The following is a 24,664-nucleotide window of genomic DNA, read 5'->3' on the forward strand; positions in this document are numbered from 1 at the left end:
AATCTTCACTTTAAAGCTGTATCAGGTACAATATATTTTAATACTTAAAATTACCTCTAAAAGTAAGTGTGTATCTGCCATTTTACAGTTTAGTTTAAAGTAACAGTGTACTTCATATAGATTTTCATCCTTCAGTAATCTGGGAATTTCATAGCCACAACTTGTTCATAGCATAAATAGATGTAAAAAAGTCATTGTTTTTAATCAATTGACAGATAAAGCTGTAAATGCACATTACCAGCATATTATTAAAATAGTCTCAGAAAAACCTGCAGATGCTTAGTAGTTCCTCACTGACTCCTTTTGTTTCTCATAGCAATCCAAAGAAATAGAATTCTATATTTTGGTCAAGGGCATCTTTAAGGAATTGCCCGAGCCAGGGCAAAACCTTTGAGAAAGATGCATGTTCTCAATTGTGGCCTTGGTCTGTTCCTTAAGGACGGGAATATTAAGCCTTTAGCAATATACAGGACTAAATCTTTTACCTGAGAGTAAATTCTGCTGGAACCAGCATATGCAATAAAAATACAAATCTTTCTTAGTGTGAAATGAAGTCATGAAAGGAGCTTTGTTGCTCCTTTCTGTAGAAGGTGTTTCTTCCTCAAGAGACAGGGAACAGCAGATGCTAGTTTGACCCTCAAGGGAGGAGCATATGAAGTGTGAACAGCTACTTAAAATTCCCTGCACTTAAGTAATAAAGCATGAGCAATTCAACAAGAGGAGTACAGACACATTAGTGTGGTGTGAAATCTAGAGAAGAAGCTGTAGCCTAGGAAAAAAAAAATGAGTATGTAAAGCCTGTAATAAAAGGGTGTTGGAAAACAAGAATTTGTTCCAGAGATGTCCAGGGAGGGAATAATGACTGTTCCACCAGGTACATTCATTGTAGTACAGAGAAAAGGCAACCTGTGGTATAAAAGACAGCCTGTGTCCTTACTCTGAGCAGAAGGCTCTAGAAAAAGGTGGTATGAGTGAAAGCAAAAGTCTGTGAAGGAGTATGAGACACAGGCAAGCATTCAGTGGTACTTTTCATACTGGATTGTATTAGAAACTAAAGTTGCTTTTGTATGCCCATATAGGAGGAAGGAAGCTGATGGCGTCAAGACACTGAAGAGTAATCTGTTGTACATTCCCTTGCTAGTATGCATGATAAAACATTCAGTTGCAGTGTATCATAAACAGAGGGTTAATTGCTAAAGTTGCAGAGTAATATGCATCTCTTGTACTAATAGATTTTTATCAAGAAGATACAGCAGGACTGGGAGCTCAGAGTTTTAAGTGTAAACTTGCAGTAATCCACTGCAGAAGAGCTGTGTGGGTGTATAAAATTGATTTGAAAGGGAATGAAGAGGTGTGAATTGCTACTTTTTAAAGATAAAAACTTAGTGCACAGGTAGGTCGTGTGTACTAAGCACATGAAAACAAGTCTTCATCCTTCTCTCTTTATTATGCGTATTTTTGTAAAGGTTTTCTTTGGTCACTTCTAGCCTTTCTACTATTAAATCTTTGCATATTAAATTTTTATTGATATAAAAATGTTAAGAGATGTAATAATACAGATATATAAAGCAATTTAGCATTAAAAAAGATAGATTTTCAATGGACATTTGAAAGCTAGGCTTGATGTGTTACATTGCTACAAAATTTAATATATGCAGTTGAACTCTGAGCACTTGCATTTATAATGTATGAAAGGGTTTTCTTAAAACCGTGTCTTCATTATGTCATTTGAATTCCAACTCTGGTATGTAATTTTAGCATAGTACTTTCTGTCTGATTTTCAGCAGTGTAGGTTTTTGCAGCTAGGTGGGTTATGCTTTGAGCAGGTTCTTCTTCTTAATCAAAAGGAAGAAAGCTTTGCTTTACCTCTTCATAAACTCACCAGAGCCAATCCTTCATACCAGAGTTCATGTTTTATTGACCAGACAGTGTTTTGTCTTGCAGTTAACTTCTGCAAAGATACAGTGCTGTAGAAACTGTTCAAGAACAATACTGTTGTTACTGTAATATTTACCAGAATAATTATTTAAAGTATACAGTTCATTACTTACATTTTCATGTCTGTGTGGTACATGTATCAGACTGTTCCATTACTTTGCACCTGTACTGTGCCTTCTGCTCACTCCTCTTCTAGCCCTGTACCTTTCTCCAGAGCTGTGTTGGTGCCACATTCCTATGACCCACTGCTGCTTCCATTAGTCACCACCATAGGAACCATGTTCCCAGAGACAGATCCTGGTCCCTGTGTGAAAACAGATCAGCAAGATAAGAAGGAAAAGCCCCTGCCATCACCAACCAGCTTGAAATTCTTCCAAGCCTTGTCCAAAAGGTTCAATAATTCTTGTAGTAAGACACTTTTTCTGTTATTAATGTCATGAACATTTTAAAATGGCATCAGCCATTAATTACTATCACAACTTTTAACTCTATGATCTGTTTCATATTTTCCCCAGTTCAATCAGAACCAAAAGTTAATGCCCGTTGGCTAATTTCCAGTGCATGCCTCCACAGAACAACTGTTGCCTTTAACTGGTGGAGAGATCAAGGCTTGAACTGACAAAAGACATCTGTATCTTGGAAAACAAATTAATGTTTATGTTTTAATTTATAAGTTCCTGGCTCTTTTACGGTTCCTGTTTTTCAAGTAACGTCTCTTTGGATTCCTAGCTGATGGAGAGTCAAAATGGAAAAGGCCCATGAGAGAATTATCACAGTACAACATCTGGTCTGCATTGGAAAGAGCAGAGAAAGATATTCAACATCTTTGAGACCAAGAGGCAGCTGTGAGGCACTTTCAAAGCCTGTGAAAAATCGTGCAGGTTGTGGCCACCTGGGCCAATCTAGTATTGTTTTGGAATGAACTACTCTGCTTTCTAGAATCTGGATTTTAATCTCACTTCAGTACAGATACATGAGAGCTGGGAGTGGTATGAAAGGTGTTTGCTTTTCATAATGTTAATCTGAATCCCAGCATTGTCCTAATTATATTGTGGGGTTTTTTGCCAGTCTCCCAATTTTCTTTCCAGCATGTTAGCTAGGAGTCAAAAAGCTTTCTCAGGGCTTTTGGCATAGCTTTATAGGAAAAAAGGATGGAAAGGACTTCGTGTATTTTTGGAAGAATATTTTGCATCCTGCTTTAAACTATTCCAGAAGGTTAAAGGACATTAGCTACACTGCATATTGGCTCGGGTACTAGTATGTCATTAATGGCAAGTTTTGCTTTGTCTAATTGTTCAGGTTTCTTCAGTCACAGACTATGAGAAATGCAAGGAAATCATGGACCAGCCCAGGCTGTAAGGTTACCACTGGATTCAGAGGGAACAAAGTCCTTCCACCACATGAAACTTTGGTCCTTTAAGTCATCATAGTTCATGCAGAACATAAACAATTTGACATGTATAACAAGAAACACTGCAAATTGTTTTCCAAACAGGCATATACTGCAGATGGAAGAACTGATGAAAATTGTTTATAAATGAGAAACTAAATGTAGATTTTTTGAGAACAAGGTTGCTCTCTTCCTTGCCAAGACAAACAAATCTGATAGAACATCTCATTGCTTTAGGCTGCCTGAGGACCCACTGGAAAGTCTATGGACCTTTCTCCACAGTAAATTTGTGTGTTGTCAGTACATAAGCGTATTGTCCACAGTTGCAATGTGGCAGCTGCAGAGGAAGTGGAAGGTTCTCAGGAATACATGAGGGAGAGCTAGATTTTTGGCTCTTAACACTGTATGGAGTGCTTTTGGAAACTGTGGAAGTTTATGAGCTGAATGTTACTGCTACAAAAGGTTATCTGTGAGTTAAACATAATGGTAATTAATCTGCTATCTGTAGATCTTGACACTAACAACATGATGAAATTGAGAATTCCTTTTCTTTAGAATTGCAGTTTTCCAAAATGCCTTCATTCCTATAAAGACAGGCTTGTTAGAGGTTTTCAGTGCACAGATGTTTTTACTAGGCAGTATATAGTAATCCCAAACAACTGTTTTTAATGGGACAGTTATTTAAAAAAGCATGTAACGAGCATAAATACAGTCCCTGATACTGACATAAAACATGTATTAGCAAAATAATATAGTTTTATTTCTCTCATACATAGTAGGCCCTGGAAATATAAAACTAATCATGTCCTTAAAATACTGTTATAGCTGTAAACATCTGAAAAAGAGGAGCAGCAGCATCCTCAGCTGCATTAGGAAAAGCATTGCCAGCAGGTCAAAGGAGGTGAATATTCTCCTTTACTCAGCACTTGTGAGACTTCAGCAGGAGTAATGTGCCCAGTTTTGGGCTCCCCACAGCAAGGAGGACATGGGCATACTGAAGTGACTGCAGGTAAGGGCCATGGAGGTGATTAAGAGACAAGAGCATCTGTGATATGGTTGCCCAAAGAGGCTGTGGAGCTGGCATCCTTAAAGATACTCAAAACTCAATTGGGCAAGCTCCTAAGCAGCCTTATTTGGGTGATTCTGCTTTGAGCTCGGGGTTGAACTGGATGGTCTCCAGACATGCTTCCAACCTCAGTGGTACTGTGAATATTTGAAGCAGTTTGCTTATGTCTGGTCAGCATTTTAGCTGGAACTTGACTGCATAGGAATCCTAAAGAAAGCAAAGTCTGTAACCCTAGAAATACATCCAGATGGCTGAGGCCCAGAAAAGGCATAATGGGAGCTGCTAAGTATTTTGAATGTCTCATCAGAGTGATATTTCACTTAAAAATACAAATATAGAAGTGACTTGGGTCTTCTTATCAATGACATTGAATACCCAGTGATCACTGGTATGATCTCTTGTTTCAGCTGGGCTGTAAAGGGTAACAGCTTCTCTCTGAACACCTATTTTAGTTTAATCTTGCTCTGGAAAATCTTACCATATACTTTATACTATAGATGAATAGTTGATGCTTTATGGTGCAGAATTAATTTGTTGGTTTGTTACATGCTTTCTTTCCTTATTAGTACTGATATTAAAATATTGCAATGTATTTTGACACATTACTCCAGTAATGGGCACATACTATGTGTCAAGGACTTGAGAATGTCATCATTTGATCAAGGTAAAATCAAAATATATAATTACATTGCGTATTCTATGGCACTTAGTGTCTAACTATTCTTACAGCACCTTCAGAGAACAAAGATTAAATTCAGAAATGGCTTTCATGTTTTCATGACACAAATTCCATATAGAAAGGTAAAATAATGTAATTTTTTAGGTCAGCTGAATAGTGATAGGAAGATTTACCTTTGGTTTTCATCATGAAAACGCCAAGGAACTAACTTGCAGTGTTGATAGTTCCCAGATTCCCCTTTTGAAAACTCTTCGTCTTTTGTGTGCCTCTAAAAAAAAAGGGAAAACATTCTGGAAAACAAGAAATTAAGGAACATTGTACAAGGAATTAAGAAAGAAATAGATTATAAAGCACTTGATTCTAGTTTTCTGCACTCCAGAAAATGAAACACTAAGAAATAACCTGTTTCTTTATTATCAATATATGGAGTCACAATGGGTTTGACAGACAAGGACAGAAGCATATGAATAACACCTGTGATAATTATTAGAAGACTATAAATTTTGCAGTGGTTGAACTCATCCTAAAATCACAAAATTAAGTCTTCAGACGTAAGTAACATCGAAGGTCAAATACACTTAGCCATAAGTTGCTATCATCTGCCATCACTTTTCCATGACTTAGTGCTTTTACAGCAAATCTCCTCTGATTGCTGTAGACCCTGCGTGGGATGGGGGTTTTGGTGAGGAGAGTGTTACTTTAAATTGACACCTCTAGCAGCAGTTCCTATTTCTAATGTTTTCCTTTTATACATTTATAGCCTATTATATCTATCCAAGCCTGGCATAGCTCCAAGTCACCCATTTCTCAGTAATAGAGGAAATCAAATCTAATGTCTAATAAGCACAGAGGCTTATGCAACCTTAATTCGCTGAAAAAAAGTATTAAGTAACTTAATAATATTACCTTGTCTTTTGATGGCTAGAGAGTTGTGCACTTTGTTTCTCTGTAGACCAGATAGGTTCTACATTTGGACTACAGGAGGCTGGGTTGATCCACCATTTTCTGCAAGCTTTCTGAGTGTCACCTCAATATTACTCTCTTGTTGAAGGACTCCCTGAAACTTTCATGTCTGCAGTTTGGTGCCCTTCTTCCACTTCTCACTGTGGTAGGAACCCAATCTGTTCCCTAGTGCAAGGCCTGTGTACCCTGTATTCTTATCCCAGGGGTGCTGAGTGCTCTCACTCATTCTTCCCCCCAGGATTTTCTCCAGCCTGACCAGATTTTTGCCTCTTCCATCCCATTTTCTATTAATACCCCCTGTGGTTCTGTGTTGGTGGGTGCAGCATTGAGAAGTGCAGAAATCTGTCTTGAGACCACACAGATTAGGACCATAATTTCAGGGTGCTGTCTCCTGCATGTGTCCATTTATTAAGTGGATTTATACTGAATTTAAGCTGTTTAATACTGATTTAAACTGTTGCAGCCTTCTGAAACTGTTTCTGTAACACACAGAGTGACATAAGGTCACCGGTGCTGTGGAAATTGGTTTTGCAGCTGATATGTTAATTCAGTAAGAGATGAGTTCTTGCAGAATGCAAAGAAAATGATTTTAATATAGTGCCGTGCTACTTCATTGGCTTGCAGGAAAGAGATAATTAAAACATTCAAGGGAGATTCAGGTCTCTGGAGAAAGTACCATTATGGAAATACAAGGTTATTTTTACTGCACAGCTTATTAGCTTCTTTTCTAAAAGCAAATCAACTGAACGTGATGGACTCAAAATAACATTTTCACCTGCTCAGGAAGATGAGAGATAAGGTATTTCTATAAACTGAGTTCAATATAAGACTTGGCACAGTCTCTCCTGTGTCACTCACCCCAGGTTTACAGTAACCACTGCTGCAGTTTTCTGGTTGACAGCTTTCATTCAGATACATCCAGGGCCCTTAATATGGCTCTACTAGTGCAACTAATTGCAATGGGGAACAGAATTACATTCATGATGCCTAAGGAGAAGGAGAATCTCTGCACTCGGTATGAATAAGGGGTAGCAAAGGCCTAATTTTTCAGAAATAATTAAATTAAATTGAAAATAATTTTAATAGTCAATCCCAAAGAAAAATCACTAGGAATTTAAAAGCCCTGTATTTTTTCCAAACTGTGCTTATACTAGGGAATTACTGAGCACCAAAAGTGAAATAACTGTAATATTTACTGAATGAAGATACTAAAGGAAAACAATTTTACCAGCAGAAACTGCTTCATCTTTTTTAGATGAAGAATAAACAAAATAAAACTGAGTTTCTAAGAAACAATTCTAAAAAATCTCTATTATAAAAATTGTATTAGATTTTACAAGATATTTTGAGATAATAAAGGAGAAAATGGCATTTTACTCTATGTTCTTTCATAAAACAGGTACGATAGTGCTATTCCCAGAAAAAAAGACAACAGTTCCAACAAGAGTAGTGTCTGTTCTAGAATTAAGGATAACTTGTCAAAATATCTACATAAACAAGAAGGTTAAAAAGCTTAATGTGAAAATAACAGTCTCTTCTTGAACAGCACCCACTGTGTCCAGCCTATTCTGTTCCAGATGGCCCAGGAGCACAAACAGGTATGACATCATATCATTTTACATCATTAATGGAGATGTTTCCTTTCCAAACTACATTGTTATTTTCTGCCCAAGCTTTCTTTCATTAATTCCAAAGTTATTTTGACCCAACCATCTCTGTGTATGTTTAGCTATGTTACCTGAACATGATTTTCCAGTATTTTCTAGTGTAGACTTTATACAGAACAATTTGCTTAATTGCATTACAGGACATTTTAATAAACTAATTTTCAAAAAATCTATATTGATGTATATTCTTATATTTCCTGATAATCTGCTTCAGGGTGGCATTATTATGGAACAGACTACCTTGGAGATTGCTTTAGCTATTTTAACTCCATTCCTGTAATCCACCACAGTCTTAATTTTTCAGCTGCTAACTTCTCTGACAATGAACATTGTTATGAAACCAGTTATTTAAGAGAGAGTAAATTTGACTCAGAATTTCATTGTCACCAAGGTTTCTTTGTTGGTGCAATACCTGGAGATGGGGTTATTTTCAGCAGAGTTCAGAGGCTCTGCCAGTGTCTTAGCAGTACTGCTCAAACCCCTTCTGCTGAGACTATGCCGCAGTGGGTGGCAGTAATGATGATTTAACTCCTTTACTACAGATGGATAACTGCAAGAATAGAGAGGGATCTAAGATGTGGAATCCATGTGAGTAACATGTCACCAAAATCCAGTAAACCACAGCTCCTGTGTATGATCTGCAAACTCCATTGAGAATGAGTTTGCTTTCCTGGCTGACAGAGCTCAGTGTATCATTTTAGCTTGTCTGAGATCTTCTGTGCACGGTTTCTTCCCAAAGTGGTTTGGTTTTCTCAAATGCTAGACCACTTCTACTAAGAGTTACCTTAGATGTCAAGCAAGCTTCCCTGGAGAAGTTTGTTAACTATTTATTCATTTGGTTCAGTTTAGGGAACTCTGGTGTTTGCTGTAACACTCCATTTCAGTTCAGAATGGCTCGAGGGCAGTGGGCAGTTGTGGAGCAAGCTCTGAGGCTGCCAGCCAAAAACTTGATTTACTGGTTATTCCTGTCACTATAATGATTAATTGGGAAGAGTTTGCAGAAGAAGTGAGAAGAACAAAACTTGTGCAAACTTCATTTAAAAAGAGATACTAACAAAGAGAAAAAATCATCAACTGAGACAGCTACTTAAAAGATTTTTTCTCAATTGAAGGTTTTAAAGTTTCTGTGCCTTGCTTTTAATAGATATATATTTGTCAAACTAGAAATGGAAATGCTCCACTGAGTAAACTTTCATGTACTGCTAAGGAGAGTTTGGCGAAGGATTGTGGTATGGTCAGTATTAGTTGAAGGGCATGTAGTGTTTGGGCTACAGAGGTCCATTTGAAGAAGAGACATAAAATGAGGGGTTTGTGCCCCGATACTATGCCAGAGACATGGAAGCTGTTCATCCCCAACAGAGTTTATGCATGTGAGAACCCCGGGCAGGATATAGCACAGCCCATTGACAATCCAAGAGGGGAGTTCAAGTCTTTTCATCCACCTTCACTTTATGCAAGTGTAAATAACAAGTTGCATGCAGTAACTTTTTGAAGAGATAGAAATAGAAAATGCAATTCAGTGTTTAAGATTGCATTCTCAAGCTTACTCGCATAGGCACACATAGGATGGATATATTGCTGCACACAACTTTGAGAGCTGGCTCCTGTGCTTTACTGACTCGACTGTATAGTAGATAGAGTACTCATAACAGTAATACCCTGTTACCTCAACTGTGAAAGGTTTTTCTGGGAATCTAATGTAATGGCCAACAGAATGGAATTCATTGTTTTGTTTTGTTTTCCAGCAAGCATTTAAAAGATTCACCAGTTCATCTCTATCACAGCTTATTTTTCTTGTGGCTTAGCTTGGACACTAATCTGCCTGTTGAGTTTACATTTATGGAGTGCGACCTAATATTTTCTCCACACGTTCGGTATTATGGTTTTGATTTTGCAAGTCTTGTTGCTTGGGATACTTGCACAAGTCATGTCTGTTTGCACAGCAACGACAGAACTGGGGTTCAGATGCTGCTAATTAATCAGTCAAGAGGGAACAAAAATAGTTTTGAAGGCTACTACTCTTGGCTGATGCTCAGAAGGGTTGGTAAAAACTGTAGAGACAACAGTACACTGCTGGCAGTATTTGTTATACATTTTATTTCATAAGTGGATTTTTAGGATATTTTTTTAATTTAGTTATTTTACTCTGCTTTAGCAGTTCTTGTCTGAATACACTTGTTGTTTTCCCAAAATGCCTGCTCTGGTTTAGGTGCTTTTGTTGGCACTAGTCAGCTTTTCATCCATGTAGTAATGTCCACAAGGTGGTGCCACAGCTAAAAAGTTAGCAATAAATAACACAAGTATAATTTGATAATTCTATCACGTCTTTATAACTGACTGAAGTATCTGCATCATCAAATAATTAATAACCGGTTTATAAGCACATTGTCTGCATTTCTAATGATATCACAGCCTGTTTTTTAAATCACTCATGTAAGCAGAGCTCTGTCTGTTTGCTGTCTGAGTGAGAGCAACACACATACGTGTAACAGTCCAAAATCATATACAAAAGTAAGTAGACAGGCTGATGATGAATGTAGAACTGTGTCTGTAGAGACTTAAGACCAGCAGAGCTGTGTATGTCTTACCAGGGTTACCAGTGCAAACATCATGTCCACCAAAGTGTCTTCTCATGGACAGCACAAGGAAATGTATGTATAGATTGCTTCAGCAGTAGCACAGGAGTCAGCCTGAATCTGGACAAGCAGAATAGTTCATCCTTCAGCTTCAACTAAGTCAGCTTCCATGTAGTCATCCTAGCGTGGCCATGGCACGTGGTAGCCTCAGGGTTTTTTCTGCAGCCAGTAATAGCCAGAATCCTTATTTCCCTGTTGTACAATAATGTACAGTTGACTGTTAATTCCAAAGTGCTTACAGAGGGACATGCTATGAGAACAGTTGGGGTGGTATATGCAGGTAAGATTTGGTAGTAGTCTTTTTTTCTTCAATCATAGTTTAAAAGACAGCCACCCCAAACTGCATTTAGTGGAGGTGATCAAGTGTATGAGCCCCTTTCTACACAAGATCAGACTCGAGAAAGTAAAAGGCAATGTAAAATGCAAGTGTAAAATGAGGGAATGTAAAATGAGTGCACAAATTCACCACTCACTACAGAAAAAACAACAAAAATTTAACAAAACAACAAAACCAACAAAATTTACTGGATAAAGTTCTTTGTACGGATCTGAATGGCTATACTGTTTTATAGCAGATTTGCATGTCCCAGAAGAGCTCAAGTGCAGAGGTGCTTGGTCATTCCTCCCAGCACATTTGTTCCAGTCTTCAGCTGCCCTTGGCCACATGGCCGTGGTTGCTTCTTGCTCCTCTCAAATGACCTCTCCAATGCAGGTATGCATGCTAACCCAGTAAATAGTCTCCATAACATTCTGCAATGGATAGATAATTTGAGTCATTATTCATCACATTATTTTGTACCAAAAGCAGCAAGAAAAAAGGGTAATTTAAGGTACCTTTCAAGCAAACATTGCATTTGTTGTTGCTTCCTGCTAGAATCTCTTTTTAGTATGATAGACCTGTACCAGAAAGATAAAAATAACAGGTGTTGCTTAATGTATTTTCCCTAAATTGCTATATTATTATTATAAAGCACACTAAAATTCTGGTGGCCTGTAAGGAATTCAGTGGAAATTATATATATTTATGAAAGATGGTCTGACCCCCAACTATAAAGCAGAATGAGAGTAGAGGTTTATTGGGTCCAATTCTAAAAGTTGTCAAATAACACAACTGCCCCCTCTTTTTTCTTTTTTTTTAAGGATCATATTTTTAAATTGTATTTTGAAGTGGTTTATGGTTTGGTTGTTTTTTTTATTTGTATTGATTTTAGCATCTGTTTAGAAAGTCAGAATCCCAGAACGAGCTAAAAAGTCACTGAACAGGTCAGCTAGATTTAATTTGCAGTCAGTCACTCTGCTCAGTTAGTTTGGACTGAATCACGACAGTGACGTTTGATCAGAGTACTCTCGTAAGATTGTTCTGAGTCTATGGCTGCAATGTGTATTGCAATTAAAATGACGTATTTCTGGTTTAGTTTGAATTTTGCTTTTTCTCTGACTTCATAAAATGACTTTCAAAAATGTGTATTTTTCAGATGTTTTACACAGAGAAGAAAGAGTGCTCTATTCTAAAAGGAATTGTAGAGCATCGGAGACCATACCTTTAAGTCTTCACTGTATGTAAAACCCAGGTATTATCTTTGTAATTTAACAACCAAGATGAAATCCTGAACATTTGCCCTTGCAATATTTGCATGCTTTTAGGTTTTGCTGGAAATCCCTTAAGTGCTTTTAAAACATCAAAACTATTTTTCCCCTAGGTCTGGTTTTCTGGTTTCCCATTTAGGCAGTCATGAACAAAACACGCTTTCACCCTATGCCTATACCTAAATCTACATTTAGATCCCTTTAAATATTAGAAGGAGGTAATTTTCAGTGTTCTAAGTTTGGCATCAGCCTGAGCACGGCTCAGAAATCATCCTGCAGATGCACAGTGTTAACCGGAAACAATTTAGAATGGCAGTGGTATCCTGCAGGATGTGTGCAACTCGTTCGGCAATGTGTTGATTTACACAGGACTACATTATAGATTATACATTCTGGTAATTGTGGTATTGTTATTGCTAGGCTATATCTAAGCACAGGAAATACATATAAGCACATTTGAAGTGATAACATCCACTTCTGTTTAAAAAGCAGTATTTTATTCTTGTCGAAAAACTCACATAATACAGCATTTTCAAGAGAAAATAGACAATTTCCAAATTAGGACTTAGCAAGACTTCTAGGGAAAAAGCTGCTTCATTATGGGAGGCCCATAACCAGCATTTGCAAATAAATCCACAAACTTTTATTCTTAATTGCTTTTAAAAAATGTGGGGTTTTTGTATGGACTCTAATCCAAGATCAGAAGGAGACAATGCATTTCCATCTGAAAACACAAGAAAGATCAAAATAAATGCTTAGTGTGTCACCAAAACCACAGTACAAGTTTCTGTTAAAGAGAATGAGTAATACCATTCTAGCTATTAGAATGCTGTGAGTAGATAATAATTCCATCTGACTGGTAGGGCAGATTATGTATTCTGCAAGAAAATTATCCCATCTAAAGTCTTTCCCTATTTCATCAGCTCAGTAGGAAAGCCTACCCACCATACCCATTTACCTGAGGTCCCTCTATGCTTGCTTGTCTAATATTAGGATTCAGGAACATCCAACATCCCCAAACCTTTCCTGAAGTTCAGGAACAGTTTGACTCAGACCTTGACTTGAAAATGGGCACAGATTCCTGCTACTGCTCCCAGGATGTAGGATTTGGGTTCATCCTCAGCTCTGCAGCCAGAGATAGCATATAGTGAGGCCCCTCTTAGAGCCCTCCTCACCATTTCTCTGTAGAAAGTATAGGCTTCAAACCTATCTATGCACATAGGAAAATGACTGGTCAAGTCAAAGCTCTCCCCAGTTTCCCCCCTGGAAGGGGGTATGGATCTCTCCAGAATGACAAAATATCCATCAGGGATTGTAGGACAACCTCTTTTCCATAGACAACACTAACTGACAAAACGTAGTGAACTATTATATATGGTATGCCTCCTTCTTAGTTTGTTTCACCAGGGAAAATATGTTAAAATTGGTATAAAGTTTCCCTCTTGTTCCTCCCAACAATAGAAAATTACCAGGGAGAGAAAATAAGACAAAGATTTAACTTTATGGAATAATTAGAGGAGAGCATATGGTGCTCTCTCGAAAGGCCTTCCAGCTAAACTTCTTGTTTTTTCTTTAACATTGTGAAACATTCTTGTCTGTATTAATACATGAGAAAACTAACAGTAGAACTGTGAAACTGATTAATATATCCAAGAAATACAACTCCCTGGGCCATAGCTAAATCTGTATCCATACTGCAGCATGATGGCAATTGTATCACAGGGTATAAAATCAGAATTGGAGTTGGTGCTGGTGCATACTTTCCCTATTTGTAATCCTGGAGCTTGTAATACTGTTGCAGATCAATAACATCATGCTATACTGTGTAACTGACTTGTTGAAATGACAGGTAAGAGTGGGGTTCTAAATGGACACTGCAACATACAATAAAGGATTGGCCTACAAATGGGTCTAATGGTGTTGTGATAAACACAGACAGAAAATAGCCCAAAGGCAAATGATTTGCTTCACGATTTCATTAAAAACTTTTTATTGGGTTTCAGGGTTTTTTATCTTTATTATTTAACATCAAGAATACATTTTTAATTATGAATTCATAAATGCTACTGGTGTGACATTTTTGTGCTGACAGTCAAACTAACATTGAACAGAATTTCAGTTTTGTCAGATCTCAGCCAAACTTTGTAGTACTAAGGTGGCTCTAAGTTAATAGTAATGGCTCTAAGTTAATATTAATATGCCTTTTCTTGGGAAGGGCTTATTATGATATTCTTTTGGAAGTGTCATTTGCTTAGGTAAGCTTTCGTTTAAAAGATAATATGAAAATGTGTTTAATTTTAAATACAATCTACAGTATTTTCCTGACTGGGAATCTCTGTGCCTAAACTTGTCATATCCTGTTTAACAAAGGAGCAGCTTCAATAGTACTTACAGTACTTAATGATATGCAGATTTTCAGTTTGTTGCTGAGATCAGGGCTTTAAAAGCAAAGGTCAGGTAAAGATCCCTTCTTGGAGCACACTAGGATATGAGCCCAAATGTTTATTTTTCGTCATAAGTCTACTTATTTAATAGACCATTTATGACTTTACTTTTAATATAATTAAATATATTTGTATTTGTGTGAGTATCAGGAAGAAAACAAATACATATTCTCTGTTGAACATTCCTAACATGGCTGCAGCATGTGTGGCTCTTTCTGCAGTACATTCACATGGTGGCTTTCGTTAAGAGATGTTGCCTGCAAAAATCTCTCACGATTTCAAAAAGGGATTCTAATGCCTGTCTATTTCACATGGGAAAATTCATTTCATCACTCTTTTACATGACATCAAAATAATTGTGTCTGTCCTTAATTGTGACTATAGAGGATCAATTACAATGGAAATTAAAATACCAGACTCTGCATGCCATACAATTTGTAATTAGCTCGAGATATCCAAAGGAAATTCTGTAAGTTACTTTAGTCTTTTCATTTTGTCTCAAACATCTCAGATCTGTCTGATTTTGTTTGAGTTTATAAGAGCAGCTTGTCACTGAATTTTTGGTGGAAATGTGTATGTTTGAATTGAATGCTCTAACGAGTCCTCATCATTAAAATCTTCTGAGTTCTGTTGCTTGCAAGGAACCATGTGGAGCCCTGGAGCCCTTGTGACTTGGAATAACTCAGAAGTTTCATCACCTTGCTTGAGCAGTATGACATAACCCTTAAACACCTGAAATACCTTTAGGGCTTAAATATTTGGTGTAGATACCTGAAAGATAAGAGTTTCTTAAGCATTAGAAAACACAGAGTTTGAAGATCAGATTGAGCCATGTCTCTTGCATTTACTTCTCTAATAAAGCTGTCAAGATGCTGACCAGCTAGCCTGATAGATGCACTCTTCTGTATTTTGGGTAAGTAATTGACTGGGCCTGGGCTCTACTGCGTAAGTTATATCTGAACCCATTGCAGTTATTTTAGGTGACACAATAAAGCAGTCAGCATAAACTGAGAAAACTTTGTCAGTGCTTTGTCAGCATGCCAGAAAAAAATTCCTTGAGATTCAGAACCGAAGGTGTAATTTCAATTAATTGTCTGGATGCTGAATATTGTTAATTCACACTAGGGCTCATATTAACCCAAAACACTGTCATCTAGCATCCATGCAGGCAAAATTGTATTTCTTGCTATATAGAAGCCCATCTAGATACGATCCAGTTTGCTGTTCTGTCTCTGATTTCAGTCTGCAAGGACAACAGGAACAGAGGCTGCAGATGGCCTGGGATTCCCTTGCATTTGATTGTGTGTCAGCAGCCTGATCTAATTAGGCAAGTCTGTTTTTCCAGAAAATAAAATTATTATAGACAACAATATGATGAATTGAAAACTTCTCAAAGTTGTTAAATTATCTGGTTTTGAAAAGGAACTGTATCAAGCAGATACTGAGCAAGGCAATGAAGCCCAGTGGGCAGAGTGCTGGACAGGGATTGAGAAATCTGGGTTCTTTTCCAAACTCTCCTGACTTTTAAATGACCTTGAGCTGTCACTTCACTGTGCTTCAGTTTCACTGTGTGAGGAGGATAATAATCGTCCATAATGATTTTACATTTACTGAAGAAAGGATCTGTGTCAACCCTAGGCATTCTAAATGCAGCTCTGGATAAAGATGGACAGGATTTGGTCAATACCTCATGTATTCCAGAATATCAGGGAAACTTTGGTTGTTAGACTCCCTTCTTTCAATTGTCTCTCAAAACACATTTCCATGCTAAAGGTCTTTCTTATCTTTCAAACCATTACAAAATATCTCCAGAACATTTCATATTAATTGCTGCATTAATAGTCACAATTCTTACTAATGTTACTGGGAATTGCAAAGTGCCTTTTAAGATCACAGAAATGATAACGTAGATAATGTATTTTTAACCCCCCCAAAAAAGGTGTTTTGCAATATTATACTTAACCTATGTGGGTGACTTTTTTTATCAGTTAGTTTATGTTATAACATATTTTAATTGGACTTCTGGTTGGAAACAATCAGTTTTAAACTAAAAAAATCTGTGTTTTTTTTTAAATTGTATCTTGATTTTACACATTTTGTATTAATATACAGCTACAAGCTCTGTGCACAAAAAGAACAGTCTACTTTCAAAACTGTTGAATGCTTTGACCTCAAGGGCATAGAAACTGTTGACTCATTGTTTTTACTGCATATAATATTAGTCCTTTGTCACATCCAGGGAATGACATCATCTTCTTCATTGTTAGCAGCAGGTTTGAATAATACAAAAAGTGCAGCATTAGTTGTCTCTTGTATTTGCTCTTAATAAATGAATGGATATCTGGTACCAAGATTCAGATTAGGATTTTTGAGTAACATTTAGAACAAGTTTGTGCTCGTTCCCTGCAAGGAGCTTTGCTCCTGCCCATGGTCTGCAGGGCAGGCAGGCTGGCAGGAGCACAGAGCCTGCAGAGTGCATGTCACTGATGGTACTGCCTTCTCTAAAGCGATAAGGGGAGACAGGAAAGGAAGAGACTAGGCACAGAATGAAACAGATCTTTTCTCCAAGGTCACTTTAGTAAAAGGAATCCCTGAGCTTATGGGAATCATATTTCTCTGGAATCTAAAATTTTGCAAGGTAATTCTCTGAAAACCAGTCATGTCTAGGATGTGCTAACAAAATAGGAACTTACTAGCTTTAAAATGCACTGAGATAAGTATTTTATCCACTCTAAATTTGTACTAGTGTCTATTAGTCTTCTGCTGTCTATTACTAAAATGTCTATGCCCTATTCTTAAAGAGTAATTCCCCATTTGAACTATTTGCTGAGGCCTGCCTGCTTCATGAAGGAAGGATACACCGTTTTAGACATAGCAGTCAGAGTAGTGAAAGATTTCTTTGGGGTGATATGCCACCTTCTTGTATAGGATTCTGCAGAATTCTTTCCTGGCAAGGAAAATTTTAAGTGTTGCTTCCTGAAAAATAACTATTCCCAATGAAACAGAGTTTACTCAGAGAGATGCCTTGAGAGTCTGATAAAATGCCAAATCCTAAACTGTCTTCATTATCCACTGCCTTTAAGTTTTCCCAGAGAACACAAGATGGATTTAGCCATAAAATTACACTTTTGTGGTCCCAAAAAGGTTTTCTGATGAATAGAAGTTCCTGTGTGGACAGACTGAATCAAACTGGATTTTGAACAGTTATGAGAGAAGAACCAAGGCAGCAAGCTGGGAAAGTTGGAGGCAATGGGTTAAGGATCCAGGATTGCTTAATCGTGGAGGCCCGCATACCAAGAGTGGACTCAGGCAAAGGGGTACACACATGGAAATACTTCCTAGAATGCCAGAGCTAAAAAAGAGAAAACAAACCACGCTGTAAAGGATCAAATTCAGACCCACTGACTTAGAAGCAACAAGGACCTAATGGAGGGGCCTTTCTGCAACAAGCTTACCTGTGCTCATGCAGGTAGAGACAGGTTTGAGCAGGTGCATCCATCCCAATTCCTATCCCAAAATATATTCCAGATTTCATGCTTATCTCTTATGAGAAGACAAAAAAAGTTATGCTTTTTTCTTTCTATTTCATATGCTTTTGCCATGTGAAGCCTGACTTCTTTCCTGCTCCAGTCTACAGTTCCTCTTCAGTCAACATTTCCAAAAGATCTCAAGTAGCAGGAATTTTGCTAAGGCTAAATCACTCCATTTTCCCCTACCCTGTTTATGCTTTACTTGGACAAAAGCAGTAAGGCCAGCCATTTCCTTTCATCCCTTAAAAATTACTGACCACCTTTAAAGAATTTGGTCTCTCTTTTACGTCACCTTCCAGCAGCTCATCTGATTTAAACAGGCTGCCATGGCCAAGTTAAATGCTTGGGAAATAGACCATACAATTAATCTGCAGGGGTAACTTGTCTCAGCATCATTTCTCTTCCTTTCGAGGGGAATGCTGGCTCAAGCAAAAGAAAAGGTTAACGTAATCATAATACTCCAAAGACATCTTGTTAAGTGTCTCGAGCTCAGACGGGTTTTTTTCTGTTCTTCTGTTGTACATAGCCAGCAAACAGTGTAAAATTCAGACCATGACAAAAATACAGCCTTCCGTGCTGCAGAAAGTCTCTGCCTTTCTGTAAAGTGCATGAAAATGGGGTGTGACAGAGCTTTGCTTTTGTTTTCATAGGTGAGCTCAAATTTGTCTCATTTATGAATATAATAATAAGACTTATTTAGGCACATCAGCAACTTAAATGCAGAAAAAAAATGGTATGTGAACAAAAGGAAAAATAGAAGCAAAATAACTGAAAATTTGGGGAAAAGAAGGGAATGGGTTTTTTTCTCTGAATATTCAAATAAGGTTTTCCATGTTGGTTCAGGGACAAAAAAGACTTAAGGTTTTAAATTCAGCCAAAATAGCTTTCATTTACAGCTACACTTGCAATGTTGACCTTGAATATCACATTCAGTGTCAGCAAATCTCATACACGAAGTGAATGTATGCAGTAAAACTCAGAAATATTCCCAAATGGCTGAGTGAAGCACAGCTTACAGAGAAGTTAGATGTAACAGGAGTCTGTAATTCTCTATCTGCTCTAAAATGTCCTTCCCTCAAAATGGACAGTCTTGATTTAAGGCATTTTTGCTTCTATGAAAATAGACATGAAATGCATAAGAAAACAGAGGATGTTATTTGCTTCAGTTCATGTAAACTGATCAGGCTGAATGATGAGAGAGTCTTCCTGTAATTCGGAGCACTACTGAATACTATGCATGAAGCAGTTCCTCCCCACATAAACAACTCGAGCTTTGCATATGTACCAATGTAGAAAAATAAGTATTGACTTATTCACAAATTACTTTTTAGGCACTAGATTCCCAGAAGTGTATTTGTAGAACAGCATCTAGAAGCAAATGAATGTGTTGATAACTTCATTGGTTTTTCTTTCAGTTTATGACCTTAAAGGCACCTTGATCTTAAAAATAATATGTTTGTCATTTTGAAAAGCAGAACTTTCATCTCAGCTCTGATACTCACTTTCTTCTTCTAATACAGATTTTGGACATGGATTCCATGTGCCCTACCTAATTTTCTTTTGCCTATTAAGATGTTTCTTATACAGATTGCCTATTAAGATGTTTCTTGCTATTCTACCAAACAAACAGGTTCCCTCCCAGAGGCTCATTTGTGCTCCTGCTTTTACTATTTATGTATCTTCCCAAATGCAATATTTTGAATGTGGTACAGTTTTTTTCCACACATCAAATATGGATTTTTTACTTCTGCCATTCTGCAGAACAAGAAGGAGTGAAAATAAATACGATGTTTTCTCTGATTGGACCTCAGTCAGTTTCTCTGTGTTCTCACAAAGAACAGTGTGGAGCTTTACTTGCTCCACAAAAAGCAGTTTTGGCTTTGAAAATATTTTAAAGACATCTCAGGAGAGCCAGACCCAACATTAAGAGTGGAGTTCTACTCATCTGAAGAAAAGCCCTCATATTGCTTTACCATAGTCATTGCTGACCATTTAGGAGATCCTGGTATCTAATTTCCATTAAATGAGCTGGGAAAACCTTATTAGTAGGAGCCAAAATGCGAGCAGAATCTCACCCACCATACTGCTTCCTCTCACTCTCCATCACTGACAGGAGTGGATGATGAAAACTGCTTTTGGATACACCTTGGTACATGGCAACCTAGGAAATACTGACACTGCGTGAGTTAGGTACTACCCAGGGTGAGAGGGACCTGTGAGCCTTCACTCTGGGGGGTTCTGCTGTGTTTGAAGTATAAACTGAAATCAATGTTAGAAATAACTTCATGGTGGCTGTGGAAGTCTAAAGGTTGTGGTAGGGCTTGTGCCTTTTAATAGACATTAGAAAAGGCAGACCAGACTTTGGGCAGACAAGGAAGTATGTTTCTCGCCTTGTATGGTGCTCTTGCTACAGGTAGAGGATGCTAGGGCTTTGTTATGAGCATTAAGTAATCCAAGAAGACAATAGGACACTGAAAATCCAAAAGTGATGCTTTAATTATTTTCCATTTCCTTTATTAGCTTCTCAAATTATACTTTCAGGATCCAGAGCCTAGACCTCTGGGAAAGCTCCTCAGTCTCTGGGGAAAAGCCTGAGGAATCATTTCCAATTTAGTTCACAATAATTCACCATTTAGTTTCCTCAATACAGTAGAAGCTAGGTACAGCTCTTATGGCTCCTGCCAGTCCTCCACAGATGCCTCCCACTTATCAAAGGCACCTAAAAACAAGTAACCCTTTTTGAAACACGTGAAATACTTAGTGCTCCAAGATAGCTGGTGTTCTCATTGCTTGAGATATGGACCCAAACTCATTTATCCCTTTTGGTGGCTCCAGTGCAAAGTTATTACATTGTCAGAAAAAAATCAAGTCTAACTTGGGGGGGGGGGGGAATTGGCTTCCATCATGTGTTTCATATTGTACTATTATGAAAACACTACATTAAATTCAAATACTCCAATTGTACCATTAGATGGTGTCATTATGTGGCTTGCTAATTGATAGGTTATTCAAATGGACATTGTAATTTCAGACTTCTTAGAAGCATCCATATGAAGAGTTTCCAAGCTTCAGAGGGGTAAAACTGGGTGTTAGGAAGGAGAAGCTTTTACTGGGAATATTTCCTAATGCATGTCACTGAAAAATCGTTATATAACTGCCGTGTGCATTCCAGGACTTGGGGCAGTCTATTTTTAATACCTGGTATGAAAGAACTTCCTGCTACTTTTTCTCTTTGAAGGCAGTGTGTGGTTCATTAGCTCATGTTGTCAGGACAATTCTCCTGCTATCCTTAAACCTCGTTTTTTTCCAGCTAAAAAGACAAAAAAGTGAAACCCTATCAAATGGAAGAAGGTGCTGAGCATAAAATACCATGAAGAGTAAGGTATGTTGTGTAAATGTTACAGTGGTCCCAGAACTAAGCACTGCCAACTCAGGTTTAATATTAAACCTGCAAAGAAATCTGAACACGTTAAACACATGCACTTCTAAGAAGAGCAAAAGAAGCTGTATGCCAAGCAGCAGCACATAGAATGAGTTTTAAGCTTGGTGCTTATGAACACAGATGCTGGGTTTCTGTTAATTAAAGTAGTCTTAATTCCATTTTTTTCTCCATGCAGTGTTATCGCAGGCCACCATTTTGACTGTAATTTATACAGTCATGGTCAATAACATAAAATATTTTGCTTAAATGTGACCAAACTTCTTCAAACATGGGCTGTGCTGGATGTTTCAGAATGTTTTAACTGCATTAGTTACAAGTTCACAGCATTAGTGCAGTTTTGCTCTTAAAATCCTAGACAAGCAGAGACTGATAAAGTGGCCAGAGGGACCACCATTTTCACCTCATCTGACTTCCTGCAAAACAAAGGCCACAGGACTTCCTGAATTAAGCTCTTTTCAAGCAAGAGCATGTCTTCTAGGCAAACAAGAGACAGAGAATCCATTAGTTCTGCTAAAAGAATTTAAAAGTGTTAATTTTATAGACAAAAAAAGGGTGATGAATGTACTAGCAAATTAACCGGCAGTTCATTGTGTATTAGAATGGACCTGTGTGACTCTCTTACTTTCATCCATAGCAGAGAAACGGAATGGCAATTTCAAATGCAGAGTAGCATTCAGTGGTAATAGCTGCAACTGCTGCTGGGAACCTACTCTTGAAATCTCTAGCAGGGAGGCAGCGGAGCGTTGAAGTCAGATGACTGAACCAGGTAATACCCTCAGCTGTCCAACCTGCCCTGACATCCATCACCGTTGCGGGGAGGCTTCGATGTACAGAGCAGCACCCAAACACCCACAGTTTTCAGTTTGGTGTATGAAGGTAAGCAGCCAACTCTAGGAGATGGGGAGCACCTTTAAGGACTTAGATTGTGCTTTCCCTGGGCTTGTGATGGTAAACTGCACTAAAGAGGGTGTGGGGCAAGGGTACCTTTTCTACTCTGTGGGCAAAATCCATTGGCACATGCAGAACAGAGCTGGGGTATTTAAGAACCCCAGAGCTAACTAAATATCTGGGCTTCCCTTTCTTTTGCTCTGGTGTTTTCAACGCAAAATTGATCAAAATTCTGTTGATCAGAAGCAATTCCTTCCCCCCCCCCCCTTCTCTCTGCTGTCTCCATAAAGCTTCATCTCTGTAGAATATCTTTTCATAACTTATTTCTACACTTCTGTAGGTCTTTCAATTTGGTTTTGTTGCCAAAGAAACTGCTCCAGCCTTCAGTCCCAGTGTTCCCAGTCTCAGTCCCAGTGCACTCCTTCCTCTCCCTGTTCACATCAGAGCTCTCTGGATCATAACCTTTATTTTCAGAGGAAATGTCTTCACCCCAGAATGTGAACTCTGACTGGATTCTGCTTATTTCAGCAAAGTTGTTACCAAGAAATTCATTGCAGGTCACTTAAAAATCTTCCACGTTTAGGCCAAAGTCACGGAACTGCTCTGCTTAGCCTTGTTCAGTGTGTCTTAATAACATCTTACTTGTCACCGTTTGGGCTGGTATTTTCCAAGCCAAGCATCTGCCCCAGGTTTGGGGTTTGGCAGCTCCCAGCTAAACCACTGCAGTCATTTTCAAGAACAAGGTTAAAACAATATTTTGCCCATATTAAAAAATAACAACCCAGTTGCCTCATTCAGAACTATCAGCATCCCCATTTCTCAACAGAAGGAATTTGAAATGGAACACCATCACTGGCCTGGTTTCATCCATGTACCTCTTCAGTGGCAACTTGGAATTTGGCGGCGCCATTGCTGTGGTTTCACAGATGCGCATCCGAACATGACAAAGTCGGAAGGCTCCGCAGCATCTCGGTTTGCACGTGATGGGTTAAGAATTGTTAGCTTTTGGCAGCTAAATTTTCCAAAGATGAGCCTGTGCTGACAGAGCCATTCCGTGTTCGGCATCTGCCTGGCGTGCAGGCACCATGTGCAGCTCTTTCACAGAGCAACCCAGTATGCTCTTTGCCTGAGGCACTGGGAACCAAGCAGCCTTTCTTTGCTATATCTCCTCCTGCATTCCTAAGAGATTAATGTTTGTGACATCTGGGTACTCCTGTGCACATCATCTCCCCTGTGTGCATCATCTCCCCTGTGTGCACCATCTCCCTTTCTTCTGTTGCTGCTGAGGCAGTGAGGAAAGAAGGCTGGGTCACCAAGACGAAAGGGTTTGGGAGGAGGCTGGTAACTGGCAGAGCACAGGAGGGAGAGGAAAGTGAGAAGCAGGAGCAGATGAAAGAGATAGATGCCAAGGAGACAACTATTATTGACCAGTGCTAGGACTTCTGCTAGGACATCATAGACAGAAATCAGTTGTGGAAGCAGTTCTTCATGACTAGGGGTTAAAAAAAGACTATATGTATCTACATAATGAGATTCTGCTATGCAGCAGGGAAAGGGTATGATACATAAGGTAAGGAGGTTAATAAGCATGATGGAGATAAAGATAAGATGCCAGGGGAAGTAATTAAGCAAAAAAACAGAGACTGGATATGCATTTGAAGGAAAGGAAACTAGGAGGTGAAAACAGAGCATAAAGAGTGGAAAAAGGCAAGAGCTATGGAATGGATATATAAACGAATCATGAAAGAGCAAGAGCTGGGAGTAATCTGACAAAACCACAGAGGAGAAAGAGAAGGCAGGAGCCAGGCAGAAGGGAGATTAGTTAGGAGCATCAAGGGAGAGGAGGAGTGTGGCTGCAGGCTGAACTCCTAAAGAATAGGCTGGGGTTTTGAGTCTGACATCAGTGCAAATCGTGATTTCTCTGTAATGGTGTAGGAGCAGGAGCTGGGTATGGCTATCTATAGCCACACTTCTTTTTCTTGTTAGAGAACTTCTTTATCAAATATTCTGGATCTCTTGAGCCAGAGCTCCAGAGTTAAGGTGACCGCGTGTCACTGTCTGTTTACTTTTCAGACTTCCTCTGACTTTATTAACAAACATTTCAAGTGCCTAAAGTGCAATCTGCTGCCTTTTTAGCCACAGTGAAAAACATCTCTGTAAAATACATTTGAAAACAAGTAATTCTGGACTTCTACATGGGGCTGCCACCAATGCCTCTCCCTGGCAGGGCAGAGCAAAGCCCTGTGATCAGCTCCGTGGCCTTCCACTGTGGTTGTTTATCACCTAAGGGGGCTTGCACCACCACCACAGTAATTAGGCACACTTCATCACAGTGTGATGCCATTGTAGTGTCATCTCCCACCAGCTAAGAGCAACACTGCCTGGAGACATGGGAAGAGAGAGGTGGAAAGGGCTGGGTGGCCTCAGCATGCCC

At 38.5% G+C, this 24,664-nt stretch overlaps 2 long non-coding RNA genes across 3 annotated transcripts; both read right to left on the reverse strand.

Annotated features, from left to right (window-relative positions):
* Window positions 1-2,106: 2,106 nt before the first annotated feature.
* On the reverse strand, window positions 2,107-10,973 carry LOC133207722 (uncharacterized). 2 transcript variants are annotated; one of them, XR_009724138.1, is made up of 3 exons: window positions 10,865-10,965; window positions 5,247-5,363; window positions 2,107-2,242 (listed from the first exon to the last, which is right to left on the reverse strand). It is a non-coding gene; the product is annotated as an uncharacterized LOC133207722 (long non-coding RNA). The 2 variants fall into 2 exon arrangements; XR_009724137.1 differs by lacking the exons at window positions 2,107-2,242; window positions 5,247-5,363 and adding an exon at window positions 9,784-9,976 and having other exon boundaries at window positions 10,865-10,973.
* Window positions 10,974-10,981: 8 nt separating this feature from the next.
* On the reverse strand, window positions 10,982-13,354 carry LOC133207723 (uncharacterized). Its single transcript, XR_009724139.1, has 3 exons — window positions 12,885-13,354; window positions 11,174-11,236; window positions 10,982-11,089 (listed from the first exon to the last, which is right to left on the reverse strand). It is a non-coding gene; the product is annotated as an uncharacterized LOC133207723 (long non-coding RNA).
* Between the last annotated feature and the right edge of the window lie 11,310 nt (window positions 13,355-24,664).

Source organism: Neopsephotus bourkii, unplaced genomic scaffold (genome assembly GCF_033783945.1).
Source record: "Neopsephotus bourkii isolate Nb327-2 ecotype Australia unplaced genomic scaffold, CSIRO-AGI_Nbou_v1 NB_234, whole genome shotgun sequence".
NCBI classification, from domain to species: domain Eukaryota; kingdom Metazoa; phylum Chordata; class Aves; order Psittaciformes; family Psittacidae; genus Neopsephotus; species Neopsephotus bourkii.